Source organism: Talpa occidentalis, unplaced genomic scaffold (assembly GCF_014898055.3).
Source record: "Talpa occidentalis isolate TD23 unplaced genomic scaffold, MPIMG_talOcc4v2.1 talOcc4.4, whole genome shotgun sequence".
NCBI lineage: Eukaryota > Metazoa > Chordata > Mammalia > Eulipotyphla > Talpidae > Talpa > Talpa occidentalis.
In genome coordinates this window covers 121,886,792-121,901,145 of record NW_023604295.1, presented here as the reverse complement: position 1 = coordinate 121,901,145, position 14,354 = coordinate 121,886,792, and the positions used below count along the sequence as shown (strand labels likewise).

The following is a 14,354-nucleotide window of genomic DNA, read 5'->3' as shown; positions in this document are numbered from 1 at the left end:
CAGCAACTCTAACACAGTTTGACAACCATGGTTTGAGGACCGACATGACATGCTGAAAGCACAGATACCGGGGCCCCAGCTGGGCCCACGAGGGAGCACTTCCAGGCAGGCTCCAAGGCATCTGAATTGCCCACAGGCACCACCCATCTATGAACTGAAAGAACCTCCCATTTCTTTTTCCCAGTAACCATGGCCCTTCCCTGTGCCTGAGTCGAGGGACAGTAGCCAGGGACAGCCGTCATTTTGCTCACTGGGAGAGGCAGCCTGTGGCTGTCGGGGGCAGAGGTGTGTGGAGTAGCAGTGAGAACCAGCACCGACCCCAAGGTCTCCCCTCCCCTCACCCATCACACATGCGGATGTTTCTATAAATCACTTCTGATGTGTGGTTCGTGCTCAGGAAGCGCGCTGACTGCTACCCATGTAATGATGGAGTGGAGGAAAGGTCTAATTTTGGAATGGCTGTGGCTTGGGCAGCGCTGCATTCCCTGCAAATCTGAATTTCCTCAGAGCCAGGACCCTGCTGGCTTGCTCACCACAGCCACATAGCCCTTTGAGGCCCGCCATCCATCAGGGCACATTACTGCGGGGATTCACTCAAGAGGGAGGCTGGATGCTCTTGCGGAGGGCAAGCTCCATGGAAGCTGCCTCATACCCAAGAGAAAAGCGAGGAGAGATGAAAGCTGAGGCTGTCGCATCAACTAACCAGACCCCTGCCTGAATTGCAGAGCGAGCGAGACAGGGCCTGTGGGAGCTACTAGAACACTGCAGAGTTATTCTAGGCCGTGCATTCTCGTCCCCTTGGTTTCATGGGTACAGTAATGTTGGGATGGGAATTAGCATTTGTGGGTGCGGTACTAGCCGCCATGCAGTGTTGGTCCCAACACAAGCTGTTCATGTCTCAGCCATCCCGTGACCCGCAGAGCAGCAGCACTCATTGCACAGACGGGGAAGTTGAGGCTGTAATCCAGGCAGGTAGGGTGAAGCAGATTGGAGCTGTGTGTCTCTGGCTTCACAGTCCTCGCCCTCCCTGGTGTTTTAGGCCAGATGAAACCCCACAGAGGTTGGGATGCCTGTCCTCTGAGGTCAGCACCTAGAGAGCCGGGAAGGCCATGTACGTGCTGATATAACAGCAGCGATCACTTTGTTCGGGCTGCAGGGGGACCTCCCCGAGGGAAAGGACAGGATGGAACCACCTTCCTCCCACGAGCACCGAACTCAGACTTTTCCACTCCAGGCTCCTGGTTTGGTCACCACAGAAGGGGACTTATGCTGCGCCTTCTCCCAGGAGGCTCCCCAGGCAGCTCGGACTTTCCCTTTCTCTTGCTGGGTCTTTCTTTACAAATCCCTTTTTGTTGCTCATGTCACCCTGGGGGAGGAGGGCCCCCGTTCTGTGTGTCTGGGAAACACCCCAGGAGTTTAATCTTTGGTGATTTGTGGGGGCCTTTCAAATTGACCATGGACATGAACCTGGGTGCAGGGAGTTTGTGGAAGGTGGTGCAGGAAGCATTGGCAGGAGAGTCAGAGGGAAACAGAAAGGGGAGGGGATGCCCACTAGCCCACTAGGGTGACTGCTGTGGGCATTGAGGTTCACACACAGGCACCTGGGGGGAGAGCTCTAAGGGGTTGATCCTCCGTCTCCCACCTGTCATTGCTCAGGGCTTCTCCTGGGGGAGTGAGAATTAACTCCCCGAGGAGAGGGAACCCTGGACTGAGAGGAGACCCCACTGGCTATTGGCATGTCTTGACTTATGAGTGCATAATTGAGGAGACATGAGTGAGGCTCCCCAAAATGTCTGTGAGAAACCCCAAATGTGCTAAAGTTAGAGAGCATTTTCATTCAGAGACTCCAAGGTCACAGTGTTCAGGACCGCTGCTCTCACCCACATGATGTAGACACCCGTGTACCTGGGGTGCTGTGGAATACAGGGTGCTCAGTTCCCTGATGCAGAGCAGAGGGTGGAGGTCTTGAGGAGCAGGAGAACCCTTCCTGGGTGTGTTAGGGGTGGCTGGGAATGCCCAGAGGTAAGGGAGAGAGGCCCTGAAGTGGGGAAGATGTTGGTCTTTGAAAACAGCATGATGTTTAGAGTTGCTCTTGGAGCTCCTGGCTTCACTTCCATGTGGCCAACACTTCCCGGGCTACTCTTGTGTGCACAGTTCCATCCAGTGACCGTGTCACTTGGTCTCCACAACCATACGCACTTCAAGCTTGAGGTAATGTCATCTCCCAGAGCTCAGCAACCCTCAAGGAAGCCAAACTAGCAGTTAAAACTGGACTTCTGATCCCAAGTCTCACGATCCTCTGCTGAGGAGCAGCTGCAATGAGAGAGTGGGCCCCCCACCCCCATCCCGTGCCTCCGCTGCCCCAGGCTGCTGGTGTCAAGTACAAGGCGGAGGTTTTGCTCAGTCAGTAGGACTGAGCAATTCCTTGTGAAAACTGGATTTCAGACAGTTTGAGCCCACTGAAGGATTGTCATCTAGACCATTCCACCATTCCACATTGCAGACCATCTAGACCATTCCACCATTCCAGATATGGATGCATAGCTGATTCACATTCCACAGTCGATAAACCACACATTCCTCTGAAAATGTCTCTGTGTCCATGTCCTCATTAGAACTGGGAGTGCAGCCTCCTTTACTCCTTACATGCTTCCTGGAAAGAATCATTCTCTCGTCCCTCAAAGCAGACTTTTGAGGGGTTCCCACAGGGAAGGCAGAGGTTGGCGGTCCCTGGTATGAGACTCGTGTGGGCACAGCTGGATGGTGGGTGAAGGGTGGGAAGGGAGGGGGAGGGGCAGAAATACTGGGGACTCCAGACACAGCCCCTGTGGGATGAGAAGGAGCCAGACATTCAGGTTCTGCCAGTGACATTTCGATGGACCTTGGGGTTCTCACCCATAACTGAAATTCTGTGGTTTCCATGGGAAAGAGAGAGGACAAAAGGGCTGAGACAGGTAAGACCTCCCTGGCAGTGACTGATCCTGTTAGGAATGGGAGACAGACATTTCCAGAAAGGAATAACGGGGCAACTCTCATCTCCGCTGCACAAACAACCCCCAGCCCTGAGAAGGGGAGGTGGGGGTGCAGGATGAGAGGCATCGTGGCCATTGTTATGGTTCATTCCCAGGTCACTGCTGTTACCTAGGAGCTTACAAGGACTGACTGTACTTAATACTGGGGCTTGCTCCTGGATCCTGGGTTAACTGATGGGCTCAAGGAACCTGATGTCAAAAAAATTCCACAACCATTCCTATGAACATAAACCCAATCTTGAGATTAACCAAGCAGTCAATGATGTGGTGCCTAATGGGGACAGGGCAGCCCTGTGTCAGGTATTGATGAATTCAGGGAGTCACTTTATATCAAAGAAGGATGACTCATGAGCTCAGCCTTCCAAGAAAGTTTGTGAAGGGGGAGCCTGGGGAGGGTGAATGCAATTATCTAATGCAATGGCAGCCTCAATAAAGGATGACAAGGGTCAAGCAAGAGAAAGATACGTGAGCATGTGATTAAGGCCCCAATGTTAAAATACTGATGGGTCTCAGAGGGTAGCAGTGAAACTTTCTTTTGGGGTTGGAAGTGAACAGTGCCTGGGCCTCTCTCCCCCATTCTCCTAAGCCCTCCATGTACTCAGCATGAAGATGCTCTGCTATATTTAAAATCCAGGGCCTCCCCGGTGGCGCAGCAGTTGAGCACTGGGCTGCGAAGCTGCCCGCAGCCTCCATAGCACCGGTTCGATCCCCAGCCACTGGAGAGGGTCCCACATGGTGCGCAGACCTCTCCTGCCACACCCGCTGCTCCCCTCAACAGTGTATTTCGTCAGCCTGCCTGTTCTGTTCCCCGCTCTGGCTCTGGTGAATTTTCTTGCCCTCCCGCACTTCTGACTGTACCCAGTGCTTGCATAAATAAATAAATAAATCTTAAAAAATAAAATAAAATAAAATCCAATGTCAGGTTTGCATGCTGGACATGCATTCAAAATCATGGGATTAATGCACTGAAGATTTTGCGTTCGACTAGGAAGTAAAATATCATCCTCTAGATGGTTTTCCTTCTGGAGGGTCACCCACGCAGGGCCCTGATCTCTTCTTGTCCCACCAGCTATCCTGAGGGAGGAGAAAGCAACTCTCCGTCTGTCCTCCTCACCCTCCGCAGATCTCACACTGGGGAGGGGAGCAGATCAACACCCTGCAGGTGTAACAGGAGCTTAGGGCTCTGCGCACTCGCAGGGGCCATGCATAGGTGGACAGAACTCCCCTCTCCCTGCTACAGACCAGGGACCAGACTTCCTTACTCTGTGCTGCAAAGGGCAGCCATGAGCCTGACAGTCCAGGGAAAGGACCATGTTTCCTGCACAGCGCAGGCCCGGAAGCTGTTGATCCTGCAGCTCCCTCTTGGGGTAGGGCAGGGCAGTGGGCACTTTGTGGATATGGGGTGGCTTCTGGGAGTACTGTGGCTATTCCAGCAAGGAGTGGGTTTGAATCAGCCTTCCTGAAAGGCAGGAATGATCTCCTTTGCAGTGAGTGAGCCCAGCCGGCTGCCTCGTGTCACACGGCGATGGTTTCTTTCCTTGGCTTGAGTGTAGAGCAGGCAACACAGAGCCTTGTCCAGGCCTGCGCCAAGTTCTGAGAGTGTCCCTGGGCCAAGTGACCTCTGTAACATTTCCTGAAGATTCTAAAACTGAGACCTGGTTCCCACAACCTCAGAGGGGACCAACTAAGGGTGGGACTCCTGTTCTCAGCTCCCCCAAAGCCTCACAGAACCACACTCTACATGTTCCCACAAGTCTAGAGGTTTGTAAAAATGGCTTCTTCACTTGACAAATTTCTTATTGAAGACAATCTTTCAAAAATAGCTGCTCCTCCAGGATGCTCCACATCCAGGAGACTGTGACCTATCACCCAGGCCCCAAGGGCAGCTCCTGGTTCCAGCAAGCCCAGTCCTGAGTCTGTTCTCCTGATTTATCAGCATGTGTAAGTATAAAGAATGAAACTAAAATTAACCATGTAAACATGCCTTGAACATGCTTTTTCTAAGACTAGAATAGCATCCCAGGCTGTAAAGCCCCTCTCCCATTACCATGCAAATGAGGAAGAGAACAAGGATGTGAAGTAACTCACATGGGGCCACCTGAACACCACTCCCAGCTCTGCAATTATTGATTCAGGTGCGGTCACAAACAAGTGGAGGAAGGATCAGGCCATCACTGACTGCCATTTTCTTTAGACCTAGAATCTCAAAGTAAAGGGATTCTATACTATACTATAAGAGGGACATTACAGTCCTTTTTTTTAAAGATTTATTTACTTTTATACAAGAACTGGGGTACAGGCCAGATGTGCGGGAGGGTGAGAGGATTCACTGGAGACAGAGCAGGGAGTAGAACAGGCAGACTGATGGAAATACACTGCTGAGGGGAGCAGCGGGTGCCACAGGAAAGGTCTGCTTTGCCATGAGGGATTCTCGCCAGCCGGCCAGCATCAAACCCGTGCTTCAGAGGCTGCGGACAGCCGCACAGTGCAGCACTCAACCACCTGCACCACCAGGGAGGCCTGGGACATGACAGTCTTCCAAGTAAAAATAATCCACTACATAAATTGATGATGAACACCTTGGTCTTAGGTGATTCCTACTCTCTCCATTCAAGAGAAATTAGAATCATCGAGCAGCTATCCAGGTGTTGCCAGCACCAGTAAAACATGCTCCCAAGTAACTCATTCCCACCTTATAGCCATTTGGGGGTGAAGAGGAGACTCACAGACCTGCAGAGAGGGTGGTCAGGCTTCTGGGAGGGGTGACAGTCCTGGGGCTGGCCTCTCCTGTCACCCTCTTCATCCTGTCTGAGGTGACTTGTCCAACTGGCCCCATCTCAGGCTGCAGGTACCAACCATGAGCCTGGGAAAGGTGGTGGCAGCGCCCTGACAGGCTGCCCTGACCAAGATCTGGCTTTATGCTGTGAGTCTCATTGCATTTGTGAAGGTCAACGGTGCTCTAAAAACCTTCATCCAAATTTTGCCTTTAGGAAGGACTGGAAGCCAGTCGAGAGGAAATAGGCTGAGATTTTCATTCAGTTGGTCCTGTGTAGCGCAGTGGGCAATGGATCTATGAGCTCAGTTTCTAATGGTGGGGACCCTCATCTTGTTAGATAGAAGACACACTTCAGAGGAAAAAGAACAGGGAACAGAGGTGTTCATGCTCCTTCTGACCTGTCTGTGTTCAGGACACCAGGTTGGTGTGCTTACCTGTAATAAGGACACATAACTGTCACCTGACTGGCCTCGCCTGATTTCCCCTCTGTCCTCCTTTATGCAAACACCAGCTTTTCCTCACCCCATCAACAGTCTCAGAAATGATCACCACCGCTGACCAATTCACACTAACTCCACACTGGGAACCACAGGCTCCCTGGGCCTCTGGTCTCCTCTCCTCACACAGCTCTCTCCTGCCAAGTCATGCTTCCTAATGCTCCCTGAACACACCCTTCTTCTTTGAGCTTTCCCCCTCCTTGTCTTTGTTCAGATAAGTTCCCTTACCTAGAATATCACCTGTCCCCCCACAAATCTCTCCCTGCCAAAATGCATCTACAAAACTCACCCAAATGGGACCCAATATATAAAGCTTTCATTTTCCAAATGATGGTAACAGGTGAATGTTGTTGTATGGTATTTATCATCATATACCAGGCACGAAAAAAGAAAAAATAAAACATTGAGATGCAAACAAGTGACCTGACACTGCTGTCCACCTGGTAGACTGTGCCCACATCACCGCTTCTCTAGTGTGTCTTGAGGGACCTAGCACCTTCCTTTGACTCCTGCATCACATAGTGCCTGGTGCATGGAATCTGCTCAGCACATCAGATGCCATTTCAGGAGGACACACAAGTCAGCTGCTCATCGTGTTGTCCTGCAATTGGTCCCTCCCCCAACCTGGCAGTGTGTTTTTTGTTCCATAGTCCAGACCCACAAGGACACCATCCACCCTGCAGGGGACATCATGTTGGTCCCTGAGAAAGGCAAGGGAGCAGGGAGAGTGAGCCCTTCTTCTATGATGAGAAAGGTCTTTATGTGTTCATCTGTGACCCAAGTCAGCCCACAGTGGAGTGGCCCCAGTTCCTTGGGCCTGGACAGCACTGGCTGCCATTCTCAAGGGAAAGACAGGTAGAGAGGGGTTAGGAAAAAATAAATAGAAGATTGGACTTTATAACTCTGGAAATCACAGCATGAATACAAAAGCTTGGCACCATCAGGCAGAATCAGGACACCTGCAGAGGTGAAAGGTCAGTCTTTCTGTGTCCCAGTCCATCATGGAGAGAGGCAGAAACCACAGTTCCCCAAGGTGGAGCTCAGGCCTCCTGTCCTACCCTGCAGTGGAATCAGCATCCTCAGGATCACAAAGACAAGACTCAAACCTGGCATTGCCACGTATAAGCTGGGTGAATCTTCCAGTTCTGAGCCCCAGTTTCCACTCTGTTAACAGATGGTAGCATACCTGCCTTGTGGGGCTGGTGTCGGAGTAGACCAGATGGCGCGTAAACTATGGAACAGGGCATTGGAGAAGGGACAAGATGGAGCCACCGCTCAGTCCCCAAGGGCCCTCAGGAACCCACATGACAATATCTTGCTCTCATAAGTGCCACCTGGGCTCAAACCAGCTGGTCCCCTTAGGCCCAGCATCTTCCCCTGCCACCCAAGGCTTTCCCTCTGTACCAAGAAAAGCCCATGTGGGAGGTGCTGGAAGTGCTTACATTCCCACTGGGCAGGATTTCACATGGCTTTAAGGGGCAGGACTGTGCTCTTCTCTTGATGCCCTATAATCAGAAATGATATATTTTGATAGTTCTTTGATTCGATGTGTCCTTAGTATGCATGAGCTAGAATTTTGGAAACCATGACTATAATTTGGGGCTCTGGTTAAGTATAACTCAGAGGCCGGATGTAACTCACCACCACCCTGTACCCTGGTCTTCCACGTGTCCTCTTTCTCTTTCATGAAGGTTTTCTTAGATTGTTCTATTTCCTTTCCCATCTCTCTACTGAGCATCTGAATTCAGGCTGAGTAATTCCACTTTAAAAACCACTCTGAAGCTCCAGTTTGCTGAGTGTCTTTAGCTCACCTAAAACCAAACTTTCACTCTACAGGTGAGGAAAATGGAGGTCAAAAAGAGATGAGGGAAGATGCCCAGGTGATCTTGGAGGACCGGGGCAGGTCCAAAGCAAGAATCTGCCCAGGTGTCCCCAGAGTCCCATCTGTCCTCACATTGTGTTTCCAGCTAGTCCGCAGCCACATCATCTTGATCTCTCCTAGAGCCATACACCTCCCATTCCAGTATTCATTCAATACTTGTTCTTCAAATGGACTCACATTTTATTTAAATAAATTCATTTTAAAAAGAAATTTTATATCATCATCTAATGAAAAAGCAGTATCACTTGCCATGGATAGAAAGTTAAAACTGAAGAAAATGTGAAACATAATTAGATGGAATCCTATTTAAATGTTGTTGTCCTGGCAAGGAAAACAAATTTTTCTCTTTGATTATAACCAGGAATGGCACGTTCAGAGTGTTAAGGACTTGGTAGACTAAATGAAAACAGATTCTGGACCTGATTCCCGTGCTATCTGCTGCTGTCTTTCTGTCATGGAGAACTTTCCCCCATACATTCACAGGGTATCTTCACACTATGAGTCCTTTGAGTCTACAGCTCCACACCCAGATTTTGTCTCTGTGGGGGTCAGTAGACTCTCCTACTCCCTGAATGGTCAGTACCTTCATGGGGCTTAGACTTTTGTTTGGTCCCTAAATGCCATGTAAATATCCGGCTATCCTTCACTTTCACGGTAAGGTCCATATTGGATTTAAGCATACATTTTGGTAAATTTTCTGAGGGACTATGTTGTTCACCCCAGAAATAATGTCAAGGTAATTAAATTTTAGATTATAATGAATCAGGGAAGTTGATCTCAGCGGTGGAAAAATGCTGTGATTTAAATTGCCAATATACAGATACTTTCAGTTCTTGAAAGCCACTGCCAACTGTGCCTGCCGGAAGTTAAATTCTAAATAGCTTGCTATGATTGATGCAGGCATTAGTCATTAAAAAAAAAAAAAAAAAAAAATCCTGAACTAAATTATTTGCATCTAAAGGATGACATAAGAAACACCATGCCCTGCTCTTTCAGGAAGAGACCACGAGATGGAGCACTTGCAATTCAAAACCAAAATCTCTCCGTCCCAGGTACAGGCAGGATCTATTGTACCGAACATCCACAGGGGCCTGCGGGGAGCACAGCCGGCTAAACTTCTTCCTCTTTCCTCAGGACAGGACACCTCTGCCCACTGACAGGTCTCTATGAGTTCACTTGCTCAACTCCTAGCCTGTTCTTATTCCATCCTTTGCCCTGTCTGCTCCAAGGACATGCTCCCTAAGATGTGCTTCTACCTGCCTGCCTGAGGCTAAGGTAGGGCTTCCTCCTGCCCTACCTGGACACCCACCGTGGCAGCACAGCCTGCTAAAGTACCTCCTTGCAGGATATTCTTTCTTCCCCACAAATTACATACCGCTCCCATTATCCCCCATGATGATAGCAGTAAATCTTCTTTAAAGTTTTTTTTTTTTTTTTACAGGAAGTCCATATCAATGGAGTAGTTGTTCTTGTGCCAACTCTTTAAATATGGCCATAATGAGGTGTAAGAGCCCAGTTTTCAGAGCGAGGACACGAAGCAGGGCTGACACCTCCAGCCAATAGGGTCTGAAACAATAGGACATTGAGACCCTTGCAGCAAATCAGTGAATTTGTTAACAAGTTCTAATCCAGAGCTATGCTTCCCCCACAACTAATGGTCTGCGTGTGTTGGTATGTATTGGTGTGTGTATTGGTGCATGCTGTTTTTCTGTGTATATTGGTGGTGTATGTTTTGTGTTGGTGTATTAGCATGTGTGAGTACATGTGTTGGTATATTGGTGTGTGTTGTATTGGTTTGGGTGAATGTGTGGTACTGGTGTGGGTATCTGGGCTTATTGGGGTGTGTTGGTGTGTTGGTGTTTATTGTTATATTGGTTGTGTGTGTGTTGGTAGATTGGTGTTTTTGTGTTTCCAGGTGTGTGCTGGTGCACGTACTGGTGTCTGTGTTTGGTGTGCAGGTCTGTGTGTATTGAGGTGTGTTGATAAATGTGAGTGTGTGTATTGGTGTTGCATACAAGAGGAAGAAGGGCAGAACTGAAGCATTTACTTAGTCTTTGCACAAATAGGTGTGTCAAGAAAATGAAGCACAGAAGAACCTCTCTGTGACTGGGGTATCCAGCTGCAGCCCAGAACCAAAAACACTAAGCTCCATTCCCCGGGGTGGCCACTCCTAATTTGCTAAATAACCTTGGGCAAGTCACCCAGCCTTCCCACACCCGGCTCCTCTGGCTGTGGAGGAGATTCGGAGAGCTGTCTCTTCTGTGCTTCTCCAGGTAATCGTGAGGATTAATGATGAGGGAATGGCAGTCAAGAACCTGGCGTTTCTTTAAGAAAGGTGCTGCTTACCTTGGACTAGAATCCTAAAAATAAATAGAGTAAATACACACCAGCCATCCAGGCCAAAGACGGCTCCGCGTCTGTGGGTTTCCACATCTTCCATTCCTCAGAGAGGTTGGCAGGGACAAAGCCAAATAAAAATACCTAATAAAGCCTTCTTTGACAAAATTCTCACTGGGTTTGTATGTGATTAGTCTGTGTCTATAGATGAAATGATTTTGAATAACCTGAAAGAATTGAAAGGGAAACAGTTCTGCCCAAAGACCCAGGTAGTCCTGCCTCGCTCTTCATCACACAGAAGCATTTCACTGCAGAGAGGAGAGAAGTCCTCTGACAATTAGCCTTCTAGTTTGGTGACAGTAATTATCACCATGAGAGGCTTTTCTCCCATCTTAGGATGCGATGTATGTATTCACTCTGCTGAGACCCCACTCTCAGGATTCTTTGGGCAGCACCCAAAATGCAAGGAAAGGATCGATTTTAACCTATTTTAAAACATTTGATCTAATTTGATATTTCTAGTTTTCAGCGGCTTACAGAAAATAGATGAAAATAAATGTCTTGTCACACGTTGTGCTGCGGACTATGCCTTTTGGTTTTCAAAGACTCCTGAAAGCAGGAGGCGAATCCTCTATTAGCTGTGTCTGATGCCTCCGGATTTTCCAGCTGTCATTGTTCAAAGGTCTATTTTTTGGAGCCTTGAGGAATGACCAAGTGGATTATTTGCTCAAAAAATGCTGTAAGTGATCTGTTTCTCAGAGTCTTCTGTGATAATAATGAAAGGGGATGGGAAGGGGCAAATAGCAGGTCCCCCCAAGTATAGTGGGGAGTATGTACATTTCTGGGTATATTTTCAAGGATAGAGACCTACATCTGACATCTGAAGAAGAGCAAGAACAATAAGTAGTCATGGATTGTGCTGCTGTTCGCTTTCTTTTCTGAAGTCTAATTATTTTAGTAGCCCGCTGCCTTGATTAAGCCTTTCCTCTCTAAATAATTAATTTGCCTTTATACAAGTGTATTGGCCTGATACAAATCTTAGCACACAACACTGAGGACCCAGGCTCAGCAAACTCACTTTCAAGCACATAAATAATTGCCTTGGAATAATTAACAATTAACCTTGGTAAAGGAGAGCTACATATTAGTGTACTTACTATATTGGTTCAAAACCAGATATTAGTTGTTTGATATTAGAAAATGTTATAAACATATACACATTTACAAACCTACATGGTAAATAAGTTTAGCTGGCATATGTTAACTGGTTCAAAAGAATACTGTCAATGCAAATATTTGACCCATTTGTTTCAACCTATTTCACAAGTATTTATGCCAAACAGACGCATTTTAAAAAAACAATGAAGGACCCAGAATGAAGAGAAACTGGAATTGAGGATATCAATGGGTGGTTGGGGTTCCTTGGCACATCTGTAGCAGAAACTCAACACACATAATTTATCAACAGTGGTTGGGAAGCGACTTCTCCATCTGCCATGAGTCCGGGTATAAAAAAACACATGGGGCTGCTGGATTCTTGGTGGGAAGGTCTTCTATGAAGAACATACAAGAGAAATCTCTAGTTTCCTAAAGTGGGTCTCTCTATGAACCATTCTCCTGGAGTAACAGATTCTTAAAACACTACACTTACCCTGCTTACTCTCCAGCAAGGAGACGGGGACCTCTCTGGCTCTGGCTCCTACCTCAACATCGTTTCCTTTCCCATGTCTTCTCCACATTCAGATATTACCTCACTGACTTCACCCCAGGCAAGGGAATTTGGGATGGAGTGGAAGAGAGCAAGAAAACATGGCTACAAAGGGGGCTCAAAGGGCTCACCGAGTGTCCGCCTGTCCCCAGGGACTCTAAGTCCTCAACCAGGGCCTCCACAATGCCACCCCTAAAACTCACTCCTAAACACCCTCTCTAATCAGCAGTTTAAATTTCCTATCACCTGACACTGCTCTTAGTCCTTACTGTTTTTCTGACATCTTGAGGTTCAAGTTTGGCACAACCTGCTCAGGCTTGAAGTGGTTGTATCCACTGGAAGTGCTCTCAGCCACACATCCGAAGAAGAGCAGCTTCTGCCACAGTTGGAGAGCTGATCAAGCCAGCTCCGCCCAACCAGCAGCCAGACAGTTGGTCCTGGACAAAGGAGTTTCTGCTATTACCAGACGAAACTAACTCTTCGTGAACTTACAAAGACAGGCATTGACTCTGGGCACCCACTTTTTATATGATGGTGAATTTAACCTCTCCCTATCTCATTTTTTTATTGTTGCTTGTTGTCTTTAAGAGTGAAATCCCAGAGGATTGTACACCAGGCAGACTCACAGACCAGTGCTTTGAACAGAGGAAGCAGTGCTTCTTCCTGGCCACTGGGTGCAACGCACACAGATAGGGTTAAGACATCAGGGTAAGCGATGACAAGGACAAAACTTCTGCTTGGGGTGTATTTTTTGCTCCAAGATTATTTGAAAGACCAGATTTCAGCAAAGTCTTTCTTAGAATTCCTGGTAAACTCATCTCTGCCCTAAATGGATTTTAGCTAGTCTGGGTCAGGAGCAAGGAAGGAGAGAGACGAAATAAACTTCCTCTGGGTGAATTGTATCTTGAAGCACTATGCCCAGTAAGAGAAAGGGACAGCAACAGAGAACGCCAGGCATCACTGGCTTTGGTGGGTAGTGTTGATTGTGTGTCCACTTGGTGGGGCAACTAAGGAATGGGGGTGAAGATTAGACTGCAAAGGGATGTGTAGTTTGGAGGCTTTACTAATGATTGTGTTAAGTGGAAGTAGATCCTGAGCCTGGAAACAAGGTATCAAAGTGGAAATTGGCAGGAGGATTTTCCCAGGTTCGTGATTTCCAGGTATCCTTTGAATAAGTGGAATGATATAGGAGGAAATGAGTTGAGAATGTGGAATAAGAGTTTATTAGCTGGTGATTTGCCTACAAACACTTTTTTAGTTGTCTATTTACTTACTTACCCTGCCCCCCAGATTGCATGTTCAAAATTTTCTCTTTTGATTTTTAAATACTTCTGGGGTATAAGATCTTTTAAAACTTTTGTATATTTCATTACAAATAAACATTACAGGGACAGTTGTAGACCAGATCTGTTGTCATATATTAGTTAAACAAATTCTCCTTTCTGTCATGATTATAGTTACGTCATTCGCCAGTTTTTCTATTAGTAATCTGCATTTTACCAACCGAGTGTTACTTTAAAAAGAAAATTTAAGAGTTTCTAGAACTCTGTTATGTTGTAATAAGATTTATAGCTCCATACATTCTGTGCAGTGATAGAAAGTTACTGCTCTAGATCATCATTATTCTGAAATCTTGAGGTTTCTACAATAATTCAAGACTTTGACAATGAAGGATTTAGCCAAAGAATCTGGCATATTGCTCTGTTTTTATTCTGGGTAAGGTTTTGAATTAATCCAATTGAAATTATTAGAAAAGGTGCCTATATTTTTCCAATATCAAATGCGACTATTAAATTTTTATACCCTTGCTATCTTTCTTAACCCTTTGTGGACATTTAAACACATATTTTTTCTATAGTTTCTTTGCAATAGGTTTTTGTGACTATTATTAAAGCAACAATGGTCTCATTGACTAACTGCTATTCAATATTTACCAATAAGCAGTAGACATCAAAGGCTGGATCTGTTCCCATGATGGAGATGATAAACATTTGTAGCACATTTGTAGCACATAGCTTTTTCAAGTGGAAGATCGTTTCAGTTTCACTAGAAGGGATAGCTGAGTCTCAGATACTTAAATGAAAAAATACTTTGGAAATCCAGAGTTTCAATCAAACACTGG

The 14,354-nt window shown here is 47.0% G+C and overlaps 1 long non-coding RNA gene across 1 annotated transcript; it reads left to right on the top strand.

The window, feature by feature from the left end:
• The first annotated feature begins 9,327 nt into the window (after positions 1 to 9,327).
• Positions 9,328 to 10,571, top strand: LOC119256981 (uncharacterized). Its single transcript, XR_005127947.2, has 3 exons — positions 9,328 to 9,462; positions 9,629 to 9,858; positions 10,461 to 10,571. It is a non-coding gene; the product is annotated as an uncharacterized LOC119256981 (long non-coding RNA).
• The last annotated feature ends 3,783 nt before the right edge of the window (positions 10,572 to 14,354 follow it).